This window comes from Anastrepha obliqua, chromosome 1 (assembly GCF_027943255.1).
Source record: "Anastrepha obliqua isolate idAnaObli1 chromosome 1, idAnaObli1_1.0, whole genome shotgun sequence".
Lineage (NCBI taxonomy): Eukaryota > Metazoa > Arthropoda > Insecta > Diptera > Tephritidae > Anastrepha > Anastrepha obliqua.
This window is the reverse complement of record NC_072892.1, coordinates 171,575,371-171,601,463: the sequence shown is the minus strand read 5'-3', so window position 1 is coordinate 171,601,463 and position 26,093 is coordinate 171,575,371. Positions and strand designations below refer to the sequence as shown.

The 26,093-nt window shown below is 39.1% G+C and overlaps 1 pseudogene; it reads left to right on the top strand.

Annotated features, from left to right (window-relative positions):
* The window catches only part of LOC129238579 (alcohol dehydrogenase class-3-like), a 32,415-nt pseudogene extending 26,676 nt beyond the window's left edge, over positions 1-5,739 (top strand).
* The last annotated feature ends 20,354 nt before the right edge of the window (positions 5,740-26,093 follow it).

The following is a 26,093-nucleotide window of genomic DNA, read 5'->3' as shown; positions in this document are numbered from 1 at the left end:
TCAACATGGTCTCCTTTTAGAAAGATACTCTTCTCCCCCACGCTCCGGCCATTCTTCACCCCTCCAAAAATTGGATTTTTCGAGCTCTTCAAAATACACCTCTGTCTCGGCGATGACTTCCTAGTTCGAACTAAATTTTTCACCCGCGAATAATTTCTTCATGCTAGCGGACAAGAAAAAGTCGTAAGAAGCCAGATCGGGTGAATACGGAGGGTGCGGCAGCAATTCATAATGCAATTCATGCAGTTTGGCGGCGACAACTCCGGATGAAAAAGCTGGTGCGTAATCGTGGTGAAATAGCACCTTCTTTTTCGCCAAAAGCGGTCGGATCTACTTAAATTTTTTGTGAAAGCGGTCCAATAACTCACTGTGGTATTGTCCAGTGATCATTCTTCTTTTTTCTAAAAAAACCGACACCGTTCGCATCACAAAAAATAGTCGCCATGACCTTTCCGGCGGATGGGGCTGTCTTCACCTTCTGTGGAGCAGATTCACTGGGAGAAATCGATTGTTTTGATTGTTGCTTAGTTTCTTGTGTGTAATGATGAGTCCAGATTTCATCAGCGATGACAACTCGATGTAAAAATTCCTTCGAATCTCGCTTAAATTGCTCCAAACAATGCTTCGAAGTTAACAGCCGCATCCGCTTGTTGTTGCTTTTGAGCAATCGTGGTACCCATCGGGCCGACTATTTTTTCATTGCCAAATTATCATGTAAAATATTGGCAATTAATGGCAATTTTCCGGTCGACACACACTTGGCCTCTGTTACTTCGCGCTCTTTCGTTCGTCTGTCAGGGAGAATCATGTCGTCGACTTTTTGAATGATTTCTTCGGTAACCACGTCTGCCCGGCGCTCCTCATCAAAAACGGATGTTCGCCCACGCTTAAATTCGTTGAATCAAAATCTAACTGTGGTCCTAGATGGCAAAACGTCCCCATAGACAGCATCCAACTTTGCTTTTATCCCTTCGCATTTTTCCATCCAAAAACAAAAAGCAAGGTATCGAACGATGCTGCCATTTTTCCATCTTAGCGAAAATCACGAAACACCTCTTACTCGAATTGCTGCCAAATTCAAACTAGGCTCTGAATTAGTCTGAAACTTGTTTTGCCGTCGTTTGATAGATGGTAACACACGATGCTAATACCAACTTCCCTCAGTAACGCTCTCTGTCATCAAACACGGATACTTATTGAACCGCCCTCGTATTGTCAATGATGTATAGCTTTTGGTCAATATTTTGATACCCTGATAGGTAAATTCTTGTATACTCTCGAATGCATAGTCTCCGATCAGCAGCCAAATATTCAATAGGTGCGCTTCAACTTTTTTCCGATAGGGAGGGCGAACGACGCAATATTTTTTATTTTTCACTTGTCATTTGTAAACTTCATTAGTATAAATTTCATCATGGAACGCTACACACTTGAGCAACGATTGCAAATCGTGCAAATTATTTATGAAAATAATCGTTCTGTTGCTGCTACTTTAAGAGCATTGCGGCCATTTTACGGTCCATTTAACAAGCCGTCCCGTTTTGGGGTTATGTGAAGTCATAGGTCTACAGTAACAAGCCGGCGACGATTTGTGAGCTCAGAGCCAATATTGAACGCGAAATTGCTGGAATTTCGGCCGATTTATGCAAAAGAGTGGTCGAAATTGGGTTCAACGATTGGACTTCGTAAAACGTGCACGCGGTGGTCATGCAAAAGAAATCGAATTTCATACTTAAATGTATATGTTCAAACTCGATAATAAAAAAAAATTAGTTAAAAAAGTCAAACCGTTTGTGTTTTATTCAAAAAAGTTCAAAAGTTGAAGCGCTCTTACTGAAAAACCCTAATAAAGCTAATTTCAATTTAAAAAGAGAACTTTCATTTGAGGGACCCTGTAGTCATAACAAGGCTTTGAGAGGCCTGAATGTATTTGCTTGAAATACTTGATTTGTTGTTGCAGCACTGTCGCTTATTCATCCGGCTTTATGCATTCATAAATTTTATATTCAACAATTTAGCTTTATTTTGTTGTTGTTTTGTTTTTTTTCCTTTTCGGTGTTTGCTGCAATTTTGCGAACGCCTGACTGCACTGCCGCCAACACCACATTGGGAGCGGCTTATAAAATATTGAAAACGCTTGAGTGTGCATTGGAAATTTAATCCGTAAATTGTTTCAATTTCTTTACAAAATGTTGATAAGCCGTGGCGAAGCGATTTGTACGGCGGCCTCAAAGTAATGCACACACACACACACACACAAGCGCATAGCATGTGGCAAAACGTTGGAAATCGATGCGAATGCTCAACTCCCCAAACAACTGTCTATAAAGTATTAACTACAATGCAATCAGTAGCATCAGCTCAAGGGGTGTTGTTGGGTAATTTTCAAATTCTCAGAATGACAACACATGCCACGTCAGCAACAATCTATAAAATTGCAATCTCATAATTTCACTACAGTTGGCGTCCCCAGTCGCATTGTGCGCAATTTTCATGTGATTGTTTGCACGCGCACACATACATAGGTACATTCACACACACACATACATGTAAACATTCATACTAAAATGCATGCATAAATAATCTAAAAAGTAGCGAAGTTCACTGCAGCCGGTCGAAGGGGGAATGGATGACTTGTATGTATCAATTTTTGATTGTTGATAAACTCACAAATGTCAGTGTCATGAAAGTACCGCTTATCGCGAAGCTAAGTACACACACACTTATATAACTAATTCATACATATGCATGCATGTATGCGCATACTTGAGTTGAATTTTTACTCTGGCACTCCCATAAGTTAATATACAAGTACACACATATACAGACATATCTGTATGTAGGCACATGTGTGTATGTGTGTGTGTGGTACTACTACTCTCTACTTTTATCTGTCACGCTTAATGTGCCACATGTGTTGCAAGTTGCACGCTGCCTATTACCAATTCTGACGACTGTCTGCAAGCCATCCTCTAATCTCATCCAAATCTACATTGCCGGCATTCGAATGCACTCATTGCCACTCCAAAAAGTATTTCGATGGATTTCCATTTTTTAATTTGCCACGTATCGGTGATTTATCTGCCGCTCTATTCGTGCTGAATTGCGTGTTTGAAGGCGGCTTGTAGCTTAGCGTACGTTGCAGTGCAATTTTGTATCAGTACAAGTGACTCTCAGCGCCGAGAAGTAGGCAAGCATATTTGAGTTTACAGACTCAATATTTTCAAGTGCATATAAAGTACATATTTCAATGTCGTAATACAGTTAAAAGCGAAGCAGATGTGTTGAATATGAATGAAACTTTGGGTATTAGTATGGGGGAAAAAAATTGAAAAAAAAAAATAAAAACCAATTTCTGAGGCAAAGATGCAGAAAAACCAGTGACAAGGCCGCTTGGTTTTTATAAAAATTGAGTTATTCTCACTAATCTCCTTGAAATATGACGATTCGCTAGCAAAAGGATTTTCATATGTAAATTGCTAGCGCACCTACCCTAGGCTGGCGATAAGATATCTATCTGCACCTCCAATCAGGTGTGTGCTTGTTTTAGTCCGCGGCTGGTATTGTATTTCCCATCCATACCTCCTATCAGAAGTTGAAGAGATGAGAAAGAGGAAGAAATAGTTGAGCACTTCCTTTGCAATTGTCCAGCCTTAGCTAAAGTCAGAGCATGTTTTCTAGGTAAATACATTTTTAAATTCTTTACAGAACTGTCTAGCGTGGAGATGGGATCAATCCTTCGCTTCGTAAGAGCCACAAATTTGTCACACGAAGAAAAATAAATCAGGTGGCACCGTGTCGCACGGTGGTATCACAATGGAACTATAAGTAAGCTGGTTGTACGGATCGACTACCATCATAACCTAACCTAAATTATCACGCATATATACAGAGTAGATACAGGAAAACAGGCAACTACGCACAGATGACTCTCAATGCTCCAACAGGGGCCTGGCCTTATGTAAAATGGTGTTTTTTGGCTGTTTCTTTAAATGAATTTTGATGAAATAAAATTTACAGGGTGACAAAAAATAACTGTAGAAGCTTTTTACCATTGAACAAGCTCACAATCATCAAAATGACAGAAACTGGTCTACAGAAACCCCCGGACCTTCGTCCATTGTTGAATATCGTCAAAATCCGCGATCTGTCATGGTATGGGGTAGAGTTTGCGCCAACGGCAAGACTCCTCTGATTTTCATAGACCAAGGAGTCAAAATCAATAAAGAAGTTTACCGTCAAGACGTATTAGAAGCAGTTGTTCTTCCCTGGTCCCAGCAGCACTTTGGTGACGATGAGTAGCAAAAACAACCCAAGAGTGGTGCAAAGCCAATTTTCCCTTTTTCATTACTTCTCAAGAATGGCCACCCTACTCACCGGATCTGAACCCGCTAGATTACAGCATATGGTCGATTTTGGAAGCAAAGGCCAAAACTTTGTAGTCCCAAGAGCAAGCGTTGCGTCGAGAGTGGGATCGCATAACGGTAGACGAACTACGGCCTGTAAATGACTTAGAATTGATGTCGTTATCTTGCGTACTTCGATCATTCGAAAAATTTTTTTAGTATTTTTTCGGATCTTTAAAGTCAAAAAAAAGGGTAAAAAAATGTTTGTTCATTTTTGCACGTCCGCTAGTTTGTAAATTTTTTTTTAAGAACGCAATTCACAGGATAACGACATTCATACTGAATAATCTTTCTTTGGGTTGAAGGACTTGGTTTAAATGAGAATAAATTAGAAGCTGCAGTAAATTATTCTGGAAAATGCATCAACTGAAGGGAAAGTTATCACTTGCAAAGCAGTTGTTGCATGGGAGGCGAAAAAACCGCTTGTCATCGAAGACGTAGACGTTGCACCGCCCAAGGCACATGAAGTTCGTATTAAGATCGTAGCTTCCGGTGTATGTCATACCGACGCATACACTTTGAGTGGATTCGATCCAGAAGGAGTGTTTCCTGTTATACTTGGGCATGCGGGCGCTGGTTTTGTAGAAAGTGTTGGCAAAGGTGTTATCGCATTCAAACCGGGTGATCATGTTATTCCACTGTACATCCAACAGTGCAACGAGTGCAAATTTTGCAAGAGCAATAAGACGAATCTCTGCCAAAAGGTGCGCTCTACTCAAGGCCAAGGAGTCTTGCCGGATGGCACTACGCGTTTCACTTGTAAAGGACAGAAATTATTCCACTTCATGGGTACATCGACATTCTCACAATCCACGGTAGTTGCCGATATTTCACTCTGCAAGGTTGACGAAAAGGCCCCACTTGACAAGATTGGACTTTTAGGTTGCGGCATCCCTACAGATTATGGTGCTGCAATCAATACTGTTAAAGTGGAACCGGGTAGCATTTGCGGAATTTGGGGCTTAGGCGCTGTTGGTCTAGCTACCGCTATGGGTTGCCGCAAAGCAGGCGCTGCTAATCTGCGGCATTGATATCAATCCCGATAAGTTCGAAACTGCCACGAAATTCGGGGTTACTGATTTTATTAATCCCAAAGAAGTCGCTGATAAAAGACCCATTCAGAATTATTGACCTCTTGGATGGCGCTTTCGATTACAGCTTTGAGTGTGTTGGTAATGTGGACACGATGCGGGCCGCACTGGAAGCGACACACAAAAGTTGCGGCACGTCTGTTATTATTGGCGTTGCAGCAGCTGGACAAGAGATCAGTACGCGGCCCTTCCAATTAGTGGTCGGTCGTACTTGGAAAGGCAGCGCTGTTGATGGTTGTTAGAGTGTCTCAGACGTACCAAAGGTTAGGTTAGGCTAGGTAGTGTTGGTTACACAGTGAGTAGGGCCCACCTGGACGAAAGAAGTTTGGTTCATCCTTTGTGATACCAATGCAAGAGGGGAAAAAGAGGTGAAGGGAAAAGGGGAGAAAGGGAAGGGATGGGGAAGGTTGAGTGTTTGTGGACTACGAACGGTGACTAGTCTGCGGTTGAGGTTAACCTTTATGCTGCTGATGAAGTTCATCAGATCTTTGTTATCAAGACCTGCTATATCAGCAGGCGCAGAAAAGAAGTGAGAACCAAGATGCTTGAATCTTAGTCCCGCGAAAGCTGGGCAGCTAAGGAGTAGGTGCTGAGATGATTCCACCTCATCCTCCATACAGCTGACGCAAAAAGGACTCGAAATAATTCCGAGTCTCACGGCATGTATACCTCACGGACAGTGCCCCGTGAGGATGCCCACGAAATTTGAGAGATGAGATTTTGTCATCCCCAGAATATCCCTCGAACGCCTCCTATCCAAACATGGCCAGAAGGACTTCGCGACCCTACACATTCGTGTACTTGCCCAGCGCTCGCTGAGTTGGTGCAAAGCCCATCTTTCCAGGAGTAGAGCGCAGGTTCTCAAGGGGATCCCGATCCTCTACTTTCGCGGGCACATTACCTCACAGGTCCCTTGTCTGGCCAGCTCGTCGGCTTCGCAGTTTCCTGCAATATCACTATGACCAGGTACCCAAAATATCTTTAAGTCGAAGAATTCTGATGCAATCGAGAGAGAGACCAGGCTTTCTCTGACCAGCTTTGAATGCACCATAATAGAGCCTAGGGCCCTAATTGCTGCTTGGCTATCGGAGTAAATATTTACCTTCTTAACAGGTATTACGCAAGTAAGTAGCCAGCCAGCTGCTTCTTTAATTGCGGCCACCTGTCAAGTCTTTATGGCAGAATATGGAGTCTAGACGTCAAAACGATTCACTGGATGTATGATATGATGATGATGAAAGATGGACAATGGCACTCAATCGGGAGTGTACTTGGAACAATTGCTGTCAAATTGCTCATTTAGTCTTCCAGACCTGTGTAGTGCCTTCCAAGCTGAGATCTACGCTATAGACAAAGCAGCAAAGACGATAAGACTGATGGACTTACCTCCAGCAAAGCAAACCTTACTGTTTTTGTTAAAAGTTAAGACAAGTCATTGGCCTCAGCGCGCCAAAAATCCAAGATGTGTTAAAGAATTCAGGAGGTCGCTCTTGCTTATCCAACAGAACCACACCACACTTTGCTGGGTTCCCGGCCTCTCTGGAGTGAAGGGAAATGAAAGAGCGATTGAATGTGTATGGAAAAGCTCTTAGCTTGACCTACAGCGAGTGGTGAATGAAACAAGTATCACTCTAAGCGATTTGTACACCGCGATTGACTTGAGTGTAATCGCAGAAACCAATAGAAGGTCGTTTCTGTCTACTAACTGCAGTATCTTCAAAGCGCTCTGGACAAAAGTAAATCTTTAGAGGAGGAAATTTCTGCTTGGATTCAACAGAACAACTTCTAACGATCTCACAGGTACCATGACGGGTTACTGCACTATTGGCACCGGAGCCAGCAGACTAGGTGTACCTCACAATGACTTCTGCAGGAGTTGCGGAGATGAAGAAGATATTGAGTCCTCTGTGAATGTCCTGCACTTCAAAGCAGCCGTGCCAAATATCGTGGCTATTATTTCTTTGAAGACCTGGGAAATTTAAAAATGTCTCGCTGGAAGAACTATCAGGACAGTCCATAAGTTCGTGCATATTTTATCCATAATTTCACTTTTGTACGAATTTTGCTCACAAAAAATTATTCGCGGAATATAACGGAACTAGATATATTTTCTTTGATATTTTGTGCATTCAACAAGTGATTTTAATCCCGGAAGAAGCACGTGTTGTTTAAAAATAAAATGGAATCTTCGAACGCGTAAAAGAGGCATATTTTGTATTTTTTTTATAAAAGTGGTAAACATGCTACAACTGCTGCTGCAGAAATAAACAATGTTCACGGAGAAGATACCGTGAGTGTAAGGACTGCGCAAAAGTGGTTTTCAAAATTCCGAAGTGGTAACTGCGACGTGGAGGATGCCCCGCGCGCTGGTCGTCCTCAAGTCTTTAACTCCGACGCCTTGCTCGAACTCGTGGAAGCTGAGCCAAATTTGACAGTCAATATGATAGCTCAGAGGTTAAATTCATCGCATGGAACAGTTCACAGACACCTGGTTCAGTTGGGAGAGGTTTCAAAGCTGGGAAAGTCTTTCCGTCGCCAACCTTCAGCAGATGGTAAATGTATGTTCTCAGCTGCTGCAACGGCTTGAAAATGAAAGTTTTTTGAACCGTATCGTTACTGGTGATGAAAAATAGGTTCTTTACAATAATCCTGTTCGCAAACGCCAATGGTTAGATAAAGATGAAATACCAGAACCGACCCCTAGTGATGGCCTTCACCCCAAGAAGATTCTCTTGTCTATTTGGTGGGATATGACTGGTATTGTTTATTATGAACTTCTGGAATCAAACCAGATGACAACTGCTGATTATTATTCCCATCAGCAATCAAACCTGAATGAGGTACTTAATAGAAATCGGCCGTCTTTAGTGAATAGACGCAAAGTTTTGTTTCACCACGACAACGAAAGACCTCATACCGCAAGGCAAACATTAGGCAGGCTGAAGGAGCTCAGATGGGAGCTAATGCCGCATCCACCATACTCTCCGGATATTGCATCTTGTGATTATCACCTTTTCCGTGGACTTCAATCCCATATGAGTAACAAGAACTACTCCTCAAAATAAGCTATAAAAAGGGATATCGAAGAGTACTTTGACTCCAAGGACAAAAAATTTTTTGAGCAGGGAATTAAAAATTTGCCTAAACGTTGGGAAGACATTGTAAATAATGAAGGAAAATATATTATTGATTAATAAATACTTTAAACATCTTTTTTTATTAATTTTAAAACCAAGTTTAAAAAACGCACGAACTTGTGGACTGACCTGGTCGTTACCGTCCTCAAGTGGTTCAAGCAACTTAGTTAGGGTTTGGAATCCAATGCAGGTGTCACTATTGGCTTTAGGACCATCGAGTGCCTGGTCTTAGAGAAGCAACCTAACCTAACCGAAACTATAGTAGTTGTTGTAGTCTTACTTAACGCGTGTATTAATTTTGAAAAAATAAATTTAAATTTTTATACATTTTTTTATAAACAACTGCATAAATACTGTCACTATTGGATTTTGTTAAATAGTGAATTTGTGGTGTGGAAATAAAATTAAATTCTTTATTACTCTTAACTTCTTATTCGCAACTGCAGTGTCTTGATAGTTCAGCACTCATTGAAGGTCCAAGCAATTAATTATATTCAACATCTAATGTATCCATACAAACACACACGCACACGCACGCATACTTATGCAACTTAAAAACAACAAACAACTACTCCAAGCGCACATTTGTGTGTGACTGTTGGCTGAGATAAAAATAATGCATCCAAAGTATGCTGCAGGACGCGCAACCCACAGTGCGCCAGTCACTCAGTCCAGTACTCACGAAGCGCTTCCGCTGCATAATAAAAATTCATTATCAAACTCTGAGTGAGGGGCGGAATTTGCCATAAATTTTCGCCAAAAATTCCCGCGCTAAGAATTATTGCGGTCAGCGCTGTCCACCTACTTAAAATTAGTTTCAACCCTCAAAATAGTTGCAAAGCGGACAGCCACGATGCAGCAGTCCAAGCGATGAGACGAGCTGCCGACAGTGGCTTGCAAGGAAAAATAGAATGAAAAAAAAAAAAAAAAAAAAAAAATAGATTACGAATTAAAGGATGAAAAACTATAAAATGCGCTAAAGTGCGCGCTTAAATGTTGTGAAAATGTTGCCGAGGGAGGATTGTCAAAATATTGAAATAATTTAGCGTTAAACAACGAGGGCAGAGGACAGCAAGTTGATGCATTGCAACTGCGTTGACTGCAGCACAAAAGGATATTAAGTAGTTGTGGATGGATGAATGAGGGGATATGAGACGAATGTTATGGCATACACACAAATGTACATGTCTATGTGTGAGTGTGTGTGTGTGTGTGATTGTCCTTAGCAAAAGCATGCCATTGTGCGTGTGTGCGCGCCATGTGAAGGGCACTTACTATTATATGGATTTTCTTCGAGTTGATTCAAATTTTGTTTATTGTTGCTTTTGTACTTTCTCTTTTTACGTAATTTTAATAGATGAGCTGTACGCACGACATTAGCGCCAAATAAACCAGCAAACAAATTTGTTAAGGGACAATAAATGTAAAAACAACAGCAACAACAAATGCAATGAATTCTGATAGCCCTCTCTCTCTCAAGATGACCAGTAGACGATAAACAAATGTACGAGTACGCATGCGATATTTATCTCCCAGCAGGAGGCCATGAAACGCGCACATACACGCGCACACACGCTTGCACATCGAAAGTCATACAGTCATACAGTCATACAATCATACAATCACACAATCACACAATTCTACAGTCAGCTGTTACAAAATTACTGGCTTACGCGCTATGTTACGCTGTATGGCTGTTGGTGCCTTTTGGTGCCGCTTGGGCGCGTAGGGGATGAAAAGTTTAGGGATAGTCGGCTTAGCCTTGAAAACAGATGGGAATGTATTTGCATGTAAGTATGTATATGCACGTGTGCGTTCATGTTCATATAGATATGTATTCATGCTTTGAAGTATGCCCGAAGCCACCCCGACTGAGCCGCCTGAAGTGAGAAAACTCAGAGGGATATACGCGCTAATGACATTGCTAATATCAGCGGGTATCTGCGGGTATCTCTTTGCATGTACTTCCTCCTGTATGCGCGTTGCTGCGACAAGGGGTCGGTTTAAGTTTTATTTATGTTCCTATTAAGGATTTTAATAATTTCGTAAAACACATGCTCGCCTGCTTACTTGCTTGCTTGCTGGGGCCAAATGCGCGGCATAATGTGGCGGTCAAGAAGTCAAAACCTTGCCCAGTTACCCTGAAATCAAATGGTGAAGCCGGCACAATGTGGGGTAGTTCCTTTGGAAAAAAATAGTACGAATGTGGTACTGATATGAAAGCGTGTGCTGTATTTAAATATAATAATTTTCTTTGAATTTTCTTGTACTGCTTTAATTTACTTATTGGGTATGGGAATAAGTTTCCTTCCTTTCTTAGCCAAAGTTAGGAATTATTTAAAAAATTAAATAATACCTGATATTATGTGCCATGGGAAGCTAAAACTCTACCCCATCTCTTAGGCAGCATACGGATTCTTCTGACGAAAAATTCGAGCTCTTCTGACTTGATCCATTCATTGAGCCAGTTTGCGTTGCTCTCATAAGAAGTGAACCGCTCTCCAATAAGAGCTGACTGCATTGATCGGAACAGATGCCAATCCGTAGGTGCAATGGCTGGAGAATACTGCGGGTGCTACAAAATTTTCCAAATCTTTTCCTCTATAAATTTCTGGGCCGACGTAACAACGTGTGGCCTGGTGTTGTCATGCAGCAAAATCAGTGTGTCATGTCTACCGTCCCATTCAGGCCGCTTTTCTCTGCGAGCTAGATTCAAACGCATTAGCTGCAGTCAGTAGCGATCGCCAGTGATGGTTTCAGATGGTTTAAGGAGTTCATAATAGATGACACCCTTCTGATCCCACCAGATGCACAATATAACCTTTGAAGCATTAATATTTTTTTCAGTGCCGACGTACCTGGTTCACCTGTCGGGCTTCATCTTTTTCGACGCTTAGTGTTATCGTAATAGATCAATTTTTCATCGCCAGTGACGATGTGATGCAGAAAACCTTTTCTTTTCTGCCGTTCAAGAAGCTTCTCATGCGTCCCCAAACGTCTCTGAATATCCCAAACGTCTCTACTTCAATTGATGTGTCAGCCAGTTATCTGCTTTCTGGAGCATTCCCATCGTGTGTAATTGTTTACCGACGGTCGATCTGTCAACATCAAACTCTTTAGACATACAAGTATTATCAAGGGTGCTGTTTTTCGGAACGAACGCAGACATTTTTGGTGTCAGATAGAAAAAGATCGTTACGCTTCAAAGGCATGTCATCTACAGCGATCGGGATCTCACATATACAACATCCAATCACCAGTATATTTATTACTAGAGCAAACACAAAAATAGTATCAGCAGCCACACCTCCTTTACCCAATATTTCAAAAGAAAATCGGTCGCGTGACTTAGCAGTGAAAATGTTCACTGACCGCATTTTCTGCACCTAAACTCTGCTGGAACGGAAGGTAATCGATCAGTTTTCCAAACTGATGATTATTGGTGTGTAAAATTTGCTCACAATTACATATAAAGACCCTTTCCAAAGTGTATTTTTCTCTTTTTATTTGGCGCGATAATCGTTCACGCGATTTTGGCCGAGTTTAACAAAGCGCGCCAGTCGTTTCTTTCTCGCGCTAACCGGCGCCAGTTTGGCGCACCAAGGGAAGCCAAGTCCTTCTCCACTTGATCTTTCCAACGCAGAGGAGGCCTTCCTCTTCCTCTACTACCACTAGCTGGTACCACATCGAATACTTTCAAAGCCGTAGCGTTTGTATCCATTCGCTACGCTATGTCTGCGTGGTCGTAAAACTCATACAAAGGTTTTAAAATCTGCCGCAGAATATTTCTCTCAAACACTCCAAGCGTGGCTTCATCGGATGTTGTCATCGTCCACGCTTCTGCGCCACGCACGATATCGGCTCACCCTGTCTGAAACCTCGTTTGGTATCAAACGGCTCGGAGAGGTCCTTCCCAATTCTAATGGCTCTGCTGGTGTTGAGCAACGTCATCTTGCATAGCTGTATTAGTTTTGCGGGGATACCAAATTCAAACATCGCGGTTTACAAGAAACTCCTTTGCGTACTGTCGAATGCAGCTTTGAAATCGATGAAGAGATGGTGCGTGTCGATTCTCCTTTCATGGGTCTTTTCCATGAGTTGACGTATTGTAAATATTTGGTCGTTGGTAGGTCTAAAGCCACACTGATAAGGTCCAATCAGTTGGTTGACGGTAGGCTTCACCCTTTCACACAATACGCTCGCTCGAACCTTATAGGCGATATTTAGAAGACTAATCCCGCGGTAATTGGCACAGATTGCAGGATCGCCCTTCTTATGGATTGGGCAGAGCACACTTAAATTCCAATCGGCAGGCATGATATCATCCGACCATATTTTGCATAGGATCTTACCAGCTCCTTGCTGCCATGTTTGCATAGCTCAGTTCGTTGCCTCCCGCGGCTCCGCTATTCTTTAGGTGCATTATAACTACTCTCACCTCGTCACGGTCGGTCTTCCCATTATCTGTGACATGCGCTTTTGACACTATTTAGCAAGCTCGAGAAGTACTCCCTCCATAATTTATGTATGCTCTGGATGTCAGTGACCAGATCGTCGTCTTTGTGTTTCTTAAGAAAACGCCGCGGGCTTGAAGTAATTTCGGGAGTTTTTCCTATTGGCCAACATCTGAAGCTCCATGTACTCAGGTGTTTCGGGCTTTCGTTTTTTTCACTCTGATAATACGTCTCCCTTCTTTTTCAGCTCGCGGTAGCGACCCACATAGGTCGTGGCCTTATAGATAGCATCCTTTCTTTGCGCGGCAACGAGACTTTCCTCACCTTACCAATGGTTTTTTTGTGGTTTCGCCGCTTACCGATTTCTTCTTCCATGGCTGTACGTAAATAACGAGAAATGTTGCTTCTTTGCTCGTGCATGCCGGTTTATTGGGTAGTACTCTCCGAGAGTAAGAGTGAGAGTCGAGTGCGAATCTTCTGGCTTTTTCTATTCATTCTCTGCATAGGTTGATGTACGTTTTAGTTCACTGTGTTTTCACTTCAAAACTAATAATAAAAGTTTTCTCAAGAAAAATCTACTTTAATACCTTGTGAAAACACCCTTTTTTTTGTGAGCGATGCAGAGATTGATATTGCGCTTGAAGCATGTAAAATAAGTGCGTCAAATCTATTCCAAATTATTACACCTCATTGGTTGATTTTTATCGTCATGTTCTGGAAAATGCCACTCAAAGAAATTTTCATCAGCAGCCCTTCCGGACATTTCTACAATATATAATACACTTTTTTTAACCATTCGGGTAGCGTTTAAATTTTTTTAATTAAATGAATAAGTATTTAAGTTTTTTTTTAATGAATAAATGAAAACTAAGTTTTGATGTTTTCCCTTTTTCTTCAAGAAAAAATTTTTGCTTGCGTATTTGGGCTTGCTCTACAACAGAATCTTAGAAAATACCTGTTTGTCAAACGAGTCGCGTAAAAGACTGCGGAACGCTTCTTCAACGACGAAATACAGTGGCAAAATAGTTAATAACAATTTTAGTAAACTAATTGCACTTTCGTTTTAAAACTTTAACCCTCCATGAAATAAAACTCCAACCCCTTGAACTAGTGCTGTTTTCGGTGAAAGTGATACTAAAGATATCTTCTTTCATCATTATTCGCGTTTGTTCGTGTTGAGTAACCATTGTTGGCAAGTATTATTACAATGTTGAGATAATCTACGAACAAACTTAGGAGTCAACTCCAACTAATGGCTTTGCGTTATTTCTAATGACCCGAAATTTTTGCTTGTCTCATAATCTCCAATACACGGCAGCCCTAACCTGCCTTAATTTTCCCAGCTAACTTAACTCCGACAGGCAGTTCCCAAAAGTTTTCACTTGAGTAGCATTCCCCAAAAATTTATTGTGTATTCTTTATACTGCTACAACAAAACAACCCCAAAAGGTTACATTACCACTGACACAATTCATGAATCAACTCTTTCCAGTTTGTCGATGATCCCATTTCCTGAATTCCATAGGACATTACTTTGTCTCTGCTTGTCGTAAGCTACAGATCGTCATGATATTCCTGTAACAACTAGCTGAGGTATGAAAACTCAAATACTCAAAGCCTTGGCTGCATTACTGTTAAGAACGATGACTATAAATGAGTTTTTCAAATATTTCGTTAAGCTAATGCTGGCTAAAAAATGTTAAATAACATCGATCGAGGCGAATACTTCTAATTTAGGAAATTTTGTTTAAATTTTCACAAATTTTGTGGCACTATCGTTAGGCTATGCAGTGTAGTTAAAAGTGTTATTTAATTTTGAAGCACATATTTATGTTTCATAAAGTCGCATGTAGCTTTTATTAATGTCGCAAGCACTTCTACTTACCTAGTATTGATGAACTTTCCACTGACATAGCTTCAATTTCTTCTTAGAAGAAGTTTAAATTGTGAACTGTGAACCATTTTATTACGAACTGGTATGATGAGAGACTTTGTGCGTCGAGAAAGAATTTCGTTTTTCAGTTGTTAAGTTTCTAGCGGCATAAAGCTGTATATCCCCCGTTTGTTGAAAAACATCAAGACTCACTCCACAAATAGGAAGATACGCTTGGCCAAACACTCAAATAATAGGGGATTGTTCATTGAAAAAGCGCGCGTCACACATGCGTCTATTTTTTTTTTGCTGAAATGTTGGTACAACTGTCCTCTATAGTGCCGCAGAGTTTGGGCGTGATTAGTCAATTAGCTGGTTTTTGGCATTTAATTATATCAGCCAACCGCAGGTGTTTTCGGCGATTTTTACTATGGATAGAAATATCGCACAAAGAATTTGTCTTAAATTTTGTGTGTTTCAAGGGGATTTTGTGTGCCGAATCATTGAAAATGTTGCAGAGTGTCGAGAAGTCGTGGAAGATTTGCCATGATCTGGTCGCCCATCAACGAATGAAAACGTCGACAAAGTCACAAGAAATGGTGACTGGCTGTGAGGTAGCTCGTAATCTTACAGTGTCTCACGAATGAATTCGCAACATTTTTAGGCGCGTTGGTGCTCGACTCGTTCCAAGAGCGTTGAATTTATTTCAAAAAATTCATCGGAAGAAGGTGGCTGAAGACATGCATGAGCAAGTAAATTCGGACCCAATGTCTATCCAGCGCTTCATAAAAGCTGATGAGACGTGGGTATATGAGTTTGATATGCAAACCAGTCAACATGCAACCAGGCAGCTGAATGGCGCTATCCACATGAGCCGAAGCCCAAGAAAGCACGTCAAAGTCGGTCAAGAGTGAAAGTCATCCTCCACGTTTTCTTTAATTATCATGGTGTTGTGCACTCGGAATTCATTCCAAATGATTTTACGGTAAATAGAGAATATTATTTGTAAGCTATGCGACGTTTGAGAGAGAATGTGCGCAGGAAACGGCCCAATTTGTGGATAGAAAACTCATGGATCTGGCACCATGATAACGCACCGCCTCACAAGGCTCATATTGTGAACACTTTTTAAACCAAAAACTCGACAAATATCATCGACCAACCAGCGTATTCACCGGATTTAGCTTCCTCTGACTTTTTCCTTTTCCAAACACTTAAATTGCCACTTCGCGTATGCCGTTTTGTGTCGATAGAGCCATTGAGGATAATTCGCTGAAGGGGCAGAAGATCTCTTCAAACGCATTTGAAAGGCGCTTTGGTGACTGGACTAATCGTTGCCATTTGGCTGGTGTAGTGCTTCGAATGGAGCCTATTTTGAAGGCGACAAAATAAATTATGATGATTAAACAGTTACTTTGCGTTTTATTGAACATTTTCCGGTACTTTTTCCACAGAATCTATTTTTAAGTTGAATAAAAAACTGTTAAGAAATTCTTATATTTCATTATTACTTTTTCTTTTACCCATATTCTTTTCCCTTTTTTCTCGTCTACCTTAAACTACTCCTCTCAAACTATGCAAATCCTCTAATCCATTCAATTCACACTTTAATATTTTTATCATCTACCATCTATGCTTTCATATTCCTCTCACCCAACTATTCGAATAGAAACGTGTTGATGTTTTGAAAACAATTTTCAGCACCATTGCCAAGATCAAAGTTGTTTAAGCCGACGAGCGCAGCGCGCCTATCCCTCTTTGCCTTCCTGCATTCTAACAGCGAAACATTTCCATATTGAGGCTTATAGGTATGTATGTGCGAGTATAACCGGAAAAAACCCTTTTTACCACTACTCGCACACAGCTACAGATACCTACATACTTCAAGATATTACTGCGCGCCTCGGTGCTGCAAGCAAATTTTATTCAATTTTACAATGTTTTAAAATTCCACAAAAGCAATGTGAATTGAATAGAAAAAAATTGCGTAGACATTTATGGAGGGCGCAGCGAATAGCAACGCGTGCCAGCAACCGTGGATTTGTGTAATTTTATTAAAATTGCTGTAATGTCCGCTGGTACCAGTCGCTCGCTATGCCCTACGCATATGGATGGGTGTTTGCATGAAAATGTCTAAAGCCATTGTTGTCATTTATTCATATTCAGAAAGGGTTACACTCACACACAGACACACACATGTACTTACAAAATGTGGATATTGAAATATGTGGTCGGAGGATTGAAAAGGGTTGGACACTAAAAGCTGTCACACCGTAAAAATTATTGCGGAAAGAGTGCCTTGAACTGTTGATGGAAGGATTTGATATTAAATATTATAATTGCGCCTTTGAATAGTTTCAACAAAATTAGGGTTTATAGGGGAAACAGTTTATGTGACTATCCCAGATTTGTCTCCATCTGGTATCGCTAGGGACCAAAAGGTCTGTGCGTGGCTTATTGTCCACCAGGCTGACCTAACCTATCCCATGTAATGAGCTATTCATCAGGTACTTTAAGCCACAAAAAAGTTCTTTGGTAATTTTGTTTAAGGCGCTACCGAAAATTTTACATAAAAAGAGAAAATTTGCTACATTCTTCTCTACCACTAAGGCCAAAGTGAAATGTCCGAAAAGGCGGTCAAAAAAATGTGTTTTTAACGTTAATAAAAAATTGTCACTTCGACTCCCTAAGTTGTAAATATTTAGTGACGTTTTCGAACGAATTCGTTCGAATGAAAGTGTCGCTGTACATTCGATGCATTGTACAGGGTTGGGCATAGTGCACCAAAAATAAAGCATTAAACGGCTTGATAAAGCACTGAAAAACTGAAGATTTAGTGATAATGAAACCCTTCTTTTAACTACCATTAAAAATTTAGTGGTCGTGCAAAATACCCAACCCTGTCCAACATAGCGTGGAATGCACAGCACCAATTTCACTTGAACGAATCCATTCGAAAATGTCGCTAAATATATACAACTTAGGCCGTCGAAATCAAAGGGAGTCAAAGTTTTTATTAACGTTAAACTGATTATCATCCACAAAACGATGCGGAATCATTTGCAAGAGGCTGGTTCCAACAAAAAGTTCGATTCATAGATGCCACGAGAGTACATCAGCCGAAAAACATCGAAGTCAAATCACAATGAGTCGGCCCAAACAATTGGATAACCCACATTAATGACTAAGAAGGTTTTGCTGTGCACTGGAAGCCAATCATCAACTATGAGCTGCTATCATTGAGCCGAATACTCGAAGTATTCGGATCCCTACTGTCAACAACTGGCCAAAGTGAAGTAGAAAATCGATCAGAAGCAGCCAGATTTGGCGAGTTTCGATGGGAACTTCTATCGCATTCGCCATTTACTTCAAACTTGGCACCAAACGATTAAAACCTTTTTAAGTATTTGCAAAATTTTCTTTGTCCCTGGGCATCTCTTGTAGTCCAAACTTGCTCCTTTTGAGGCCATGTGAAAAGGAGTTGATCAAGTTCCTTGCAGATACAGAGAAAAAGTTCTTCAATCGCGGAATTCACAAACTGTCTTCAAAATAGATTAAAAAAATCGAACAAAACGATGCACACTTGATCAGAATTGGATAATCCTAACTAGGCTAATTTTGTTATTGAAATAACGCAAATAAAAGATAATTAACTAAAATTTTTACTTCCGCAATATTTAAATATGATAAGGTGTGAAAAAATGGATTTGCTCCCAGAAAAAGGTCTCTGAAAACGCATGGCCATAAGATGTTTAGATCGTTATTACAGACCGTTATTCGTCTCTGAACGACAGAATCAGCTGTTGGGCTGACGTAACAGGAGTAACGAAAGAAAAAATATCAACACAGCCTTCGTTAATGTTGCTTCGTTGCTATCTGATTGTACTATTGTGTGTAAACATATGAAATGATTGTGTAGAATTGGGCTGTCGAATCTCCCTTTTAATGTGACAGTCCTAGTTCCCTTCCCAATTTTCTTTTTCTTGTAAATCCATCAACCTTACTGAAAGACTGCTATAAGAACTTCAACTAAACTCTGAATCCTATATTTTTAACTTCTGAATTCTAATTTTACTGCCGTTATCATGAAAAATGAGAGTAAGCGGGAGTCAGATTTACCAATTTTGGACTCGGAAAAGTTTATACAATCTCTCCTTCAAAAATTCAAATGTCACTGAGCAACATAATCTTAGCTTTTAAGGAAAAAATTGTTCCTGGGCATCTTTGAAACTCAAACTCATTAAAAAAGTATTTTTTTTTTATTGTGTTACATATTTGTAATCCTGGTCGACAGCAGATACTTTTTTTGTATAGATCAAGTTCACATTTATGTAACAGGCAAACATCAGGTTTTTATATAACTCAGTTTTATCCAACAATATACTAATTACAAAATATTATGTCTAAATGAAAATACAGTTGGATTATGGCTTATTTTTGATGCGATAATCTCTAAAACATGGATCGATACATAGACCAATTGCTTGGCCTTTACTTTGGCAATCGTCGCACGTGCCAGACCTTTCTGCATCTAAGGACGCGCTATCGTAGACGGCGGCGAATGGAGTTATAATTGATTTAAATGAAACCAGCGCCACGTATTTGTGTTGGCGGTTCTACGTGAAAGCCCAATTGACTCGTTTATGGGTCGCTTGGAAGCGAATGGTATGAGAGGGGAAGTTCTTTAGAAAAAAAAATATGTATACAAAAATATGTTAAACTTGTTGATTGCCATGGAGGTCACCGGTGACCGGCACCAAGTGTTTTTGTAGCGCCAGCTAGGATTGCAAGAAAGACATAATTTGACTAAAATTAATAGTTTTAAAATTTTCAATTTTATTTACGTTATTGCAATAGTGTAATTGATATAATGTAGTATAGAACATACAAAAATATTTTATTTAAATGTGGAAATGTGTCTATAAATGTCATGTGCACATAATATGTTTTAATTCATGTTGGCGCCAAGGACGAACCATGTAAAATCGGCGTGGCATTCAACGGGTTAAAAAAAATTGAAACAATTTTTATAACAAATTTTTGTTTAAGAAAAATTGTTTATTTTAATTATTTTCACAACAATATGAAAAAAAAAATGTAAACAAAAATTAGAAAGGGGAAGGGGGTGAAGAGTGAAGGGGTTTAGAAAAAAAGCAATGTTACACAAATACATATTTAAAATAAAATTTATAAAAAAAAAAACATCAAAAAAATTTTTATGAAAAAAAATTTTTATACAATTACTAAGTAAATATTTTTTTTTTATTTTTTTTAATAAAAATATTACGAAAAAAAATTTTTTTTAAATTTTTATCTAAAAAATATTTAAAAATCTATGAATTTTTTTTTTTGTTTATTGGGTGCGCAACTAAGTTCCCGCTGCTTGCCAATAGATGCCGCCAGCAGTGTGTGCTAGTCGATTCTAACATAATCTAAACGTCATAAAAAAAGATTAGACTTATGGTAAACAAACTGCTTCGACATATTAGTGATTTTCTTTTGGTATCACATACTTTTGGTTGTGTGGAAATGTCTGATTTTGTGCCGAATACCCATCATTTGCGGGAAGTGTTGATTTTCCTCTTTCATTCGAAAAAAACGGCGGCTGAAGCGCATCGAGATGATGTACCATAGCTACAAAAAGTTTATAGAGATGCTGCTTTAAGTGAAACAATGTGCCGAGATTGGTTCCGTCGCTTCAAAGACGGTGATTTTAATGTTGTCGAACGTCCGCGTGAAGGAAGGCCAAAAACCCTCGAAGACGCTGAATCGGAGGCATCGCTCAATGAGGATCCGTGTCGAACGCAAGAAGAGCTTCTACAGTCATTCTACAGCACAACGTTCGGCCTCACGTTGCCAAACCAATTAAAACCTACCTGGAAACACTGAAATGGGAAATCCTTTTTAAGAAGTATATTTTATCCTAAAGTAAAATATGTAGTATGAAATGTATATATGTAAAGTCCGATGATATTTAACTTTAAAATACTTCATTCTATCTTAAAATCTTAAATTTTTAAAATGGTCTCAAAAGTATTAAATCTTTTATAGTTCGAGAGATCTGTGCAACTTGTTAAAGTGCAGAACGTAAAATGGCTAAGTCGCGTTACCCGAAAACTATGACAGGGAAGCTAATGGGCGTGAAGACCAAAGGCAAATCGAGGAACAGATGGATAGACGCAGTGAAAAGCGATCTTAAATATTCGGGAATTCGTAACTACGAAGCAAAACTTCGAGATCGACCGCATTGTGAAGGCAACTTTGACACATCCCGCGTTGTAGCGCTATGAATTGATGATGAACTTATTTTTAGGCTTATCGAATGAGCTTTTCAAACTTTTTGTAAATTTGGCCCAGCTCCTCCTTCAGCTTGCGGTGCGCGTCTTGATGTTGTTCCACAAATGGAGGGACCTACAGTTTTAAGCCGACGCCGAACGGCAGATCGTTTTTTATGAGGAGCTTTTTCATGGCAGAAATACACTCGGAGGCTTACCATACTTTCTCTATAATTTGATGTTTTATGCACGGAGCTTCAAACCTGTGTTCTTCCAAATGGTAGTCAAGTACCAACCAAATGCCGCCAGCTGCTATTAGGTCATTATTTTAAGCTTATGGTTAAACTCAGTTATTGAGGTATTTACTGGAGCTCAGTAGCTCAGCATAAGTCAACTGCAATGAGAAAATAAATAGCGGAGAACGCTTAAGAAATAACTAAATTGCTAATTAGATTAATCACAGGTAGATTATAATTATATTTTTTTATTCAGATATTGATATCAGATCAGTGTCTTTGAATCTAAGAACCTACAAATTTGGGGTTGTGGATCCAATTTATTACTTATAAAAGAATAATAAAATAATCATATCCCGAAATTTTGATCATAATAAATCTATTATATTTTTACTAAAGAGTATTAGAAAGTGTTTGAAGAAGTATCAAATTACACATTTCTTTCTCAGTTCTGAACTCCGAACCTTTCCTTAGACTCAGTTTACGGAAAACCGCACATTGACTAAGCCAAAAAAAAACTCTTTCATTTTTTAATGAAGCCTTAAAATGCACAAAATTTTGTTTTTACACAAAAAGTGTTTATCAGAAATAAAATATCCTCAGAAAAGCCCTCAATTCTTTTCTTGGCATAGCTATTGCATTTGTTCCGAAAAGTTTTTTCTACAGTGCACATGATTATGCGCCAGAAAATATGCTTCATTATTTATGAATTTCGTTTTTTTTCGTGCGTTATTTATGTAGTTTAAATTTCTAACGACCAACATCACGGACACCCCACCTAGAAAAACTTCAGAAGCGCAAAAATACACACGCACAAACAGGCAATTCAAAAATATACTCATATGTACATACATAAAAATATACAAGTTGCATATCTTAAGGGCCTCTTAGACTTACCGCGCCGCTGAATTGAATTGCCTGAAAAGTATCTGCAAATAATGTGTGTACTCATATGTGAGACGATGGGGCGGGTAAACAAATAAATATACAAACAAAAACAGAAAGCCGAAAAGTACAAGATGGGTAATGGAAAGTTGCCAACAGAGCGGCTAAAGTGGTTTGAAGAGGAGCGCTGAAGATGGGGTATGAAGTTAGCTGTTCGCGTTGGCTAAGCGGTCTAGCATAGCTGAAAAGTATGAAATAATATGCCAGCGGGAAATGCGAATATGTTAAATAATTTGCAGGGACTACACATACACACACATACATGCACATGTAAACGAATCAAATGGAGAGTAAAACATATGTACCAGTGTGTATGTATGTACGCGCTCCCTTTTATTTGGCAGCTTGATAAAATATGTACACACACATATTTATTCATTTATGTACATGCAATATGGGGCATGGGTTGAAGTAACCCAGCAATGAGACACCAAAGTATTGGTCAATATTTTAGTTCGAGGGGGTCTGGTATTGTACCACTTGCAAAATGACTGACTGCAAAGTGATTGGATCTGCGTGTGAGTAAATAAAATTTCAAAATATGCAATTTTTTAACAAAAATCCCATTAGGACTAGGAGCGATAATATTTGCAGCGAGATGTTTTTTATAGTACTTCTTAAAAACAAATAAATAAAAAGATAACTGGCACGTACATTTTCGTTAGGTGTTTGGCCGATCTCCTCCTCATATTTTTGGTGTGCGTATTGATGTTGTTCCACAAATGTTTTTTAGTTCTTGTTAAAAATGTCATATAAAAGTAATAAATGGAAACGTCTATCAAGGAATAAAAAAAATAGAACAAAAACATCTCTAAAGTTTGTAAATCACGATGGAAAATCTGTATATTTTGTTATTGTGCAGCCATGGTAATTTCCAAATGCCATAATACCTCATTATTTGCGCTCATTGTGATTTGCTCTATTAAATTTTGCAACAGTATTTTAGACAGGAACATATTTTGGGTGATGACTTTTATTATTATTATTCCATACTCCTTTAGGAGCTAAGGATTCAACAAAAGTATTCCAAACATTTCTATTCCTACACATAAATCTCAGTTCATTAAACGATTTTCCAATTTCATTGCGGATAGTCCTTTGCCAAGTCATCACTGGTCTGGTAATTTTCGTAGACTAGATGTAAATGGATCGGAATAAGGAAGAAGCCTGTGCAAAATATCCGTGTTAGTTGCAGTTCTTGAGTGCTTTCTGGTATTGTCACGTCTGAATTATTTCACTAATTTTGTTACATGATTCAGCTGTCTCCTCTGATAATTCTCCAATTGATAATAAACAATGATCGATCATCTCCGACCCATGAATGAGCACTTTATGAACTGATGCAGGTAAATTATACCATGAATATTTACTAACTTGAATTTTGGCAGTGTCTAGTGCGTATATTTTGAATTTATTCGAATTAATTTTAAAACCAGATGAAAGACATTGTAGGAGATAACTACATCTGTCTATAACGTGTTTGTCTATTCCTGTGATTTCGGATGATATGGTCGAATGAAGGAAACATTTTCATGCTGTATTTCCATCATTAGAGGTGCCACTTCCTCCACTTCGCGATTTGTCAACTATCAAGCCTAATTGTTCTCTAAACTCCCTCTGAACAAATTCCTTTCTCTTAGCTAAAAGTGCTTTTTTCTCAGATGAACGTGCTTGCCACCTTTAAAATTCGATTCTATAAGAAACATGAATAAAGTATTCAAAAAACCTAATTGAAGAATGCAGGGGTAATAAACCAAATTCAAATCTACTGGAGTTTACTTGTTTGTTTCTACACTTTTCTAAGTCATTCATTTCTTTAGGTGTCGCACCACAAATATAACATTTACTCGTATATTAGATGAGTCACATAGGTACAGATTAGACCCTATATCAAGCGCAGTCGCAGGTCGTCGCAGCTGGAAATTATTTCTCCTTAAAGAGGACATATGTAAGAATATTTTAATGTATGTTTCATTTGTGCAGATTCGTGCGAACTTAATTAAAACTTTACAAACTTCTTATAAAAAAAAATAAACGGCAAATTTTAAAGTACGTATTTCGTACAGTCTGAAAACCTATTAAATAATAATTAAAAAAGATAACAAAACGTTTAACATGTCGTACATACCTTCAACTTGAATTTCCATTGTACAACAGGTCATAAACACAGTAATGGTTAGAAAAATAACACTTCCCGGAACTGCGTAAGTACGGAGCGGCGACCACGCTAAGTACCACTTTTCAAATTCTCTTACTTTGGAGGCACAATTATAAGTGAATTGTTTGTGCAGTTGAAATTTCTTTTGTACTCTAAGTTACTATGACTAATGAACTAACATTTAGCTAAATATTGTTGCATAATTTTAACATGACTATTTTCATCCAATGTCCTATGGCGGAACCACTGTGCTACTTGTAGCTATTTCTAATTAGATTTGTGATTTTCCTCGGTATACCTAACCTATTTAAGGCTTCTCATATGTATTCTCTTTTCACAGAGTCAAATGCCTTTTCATAATCCACGAATGTCATATATAGGGTGATATTATTAGGTCAATACATTGCTCAATTATCACTCGGATAGTGTTGATGTTATCAATGCAGGAACGGTTTTGCCGGAATCCGGCTTGTTGCTTACGCAGCTTACTATTTATTGGCTCAACAATGCGGTCTAAAAGGATTTTTAATATTTAAATTTTGCCAACTGCCGGCAACAGTGCTATACCCCTCCAGTTGTTACAATCCGACAAGTTCCCCGTTTTGGGCAATTTTACCAATATCGCTTCCTTCCTTCTCGGATGGTATTATCTCCGAGTTCCAGATATCTCGAAAGGGGGCGTATAATATTTCAGCTGTGACAATCGCGTCAGCTTTTAAGCACTCAGCTGGAATATTGTCAATACCGGCAGATTTTCTGTTTTTTTGTGATCGTACAGCTTCAAAAATCTCTTCTTTACTAAGATGGTCTGCACATATACATACTACGTAAGGCTCGCCTATGCTGCAACCTACTCGGTAAGATAACGCTATTAATATCTATTTGACCGTTGGTCACGCCACACTTTCAGTTGTTCTGTTTCTATGGGGTGTAAGGAGCATTGATGCGTCATATACAGTTTCTCATGTTCAACCGACAACCTTCACCTTCCCGTGGTGTACCCTGTTTCTACTAAGAAGGCAATGTCGACCGAGTGTGTAGCGGTATAACTATGCGAACAACTTGCTGTATTAGGAAATGACTACAGCGCGAGCGAGTTGCGAAGCAGGCTTGGAGGCTTCACATCCAACTTCACAACGCCCGAGCTAGCAGCCCTGCCACCAAGCTCTGGAGTTAAAGGTTGATAACTTATGACTTCCGAGAATTTATTGTCAATATTTCAACAAGGGTGATGATTTAAATCCAAATAAAATATTTTTGAAATATTAGCTTAGTTACCAATTTTTAATTTATTTTCCAACTGGTCCTAAACTGGAATATGTTAGTATATAATGGACTAGTTCCACTACTAGTCTAATTATTCAATTCTAGACAAAATATTTTTGAAAAGTTAACTTAGTTATCACTTCTTATTATATTTTCCAACTGGTTCTAAACTCGTGATTTTCGCCACAAATCGAACTAGTATTTTTTGGCATATTCTGGGCTAGTTCCAATTTGTGTAATTATTTAATTGAA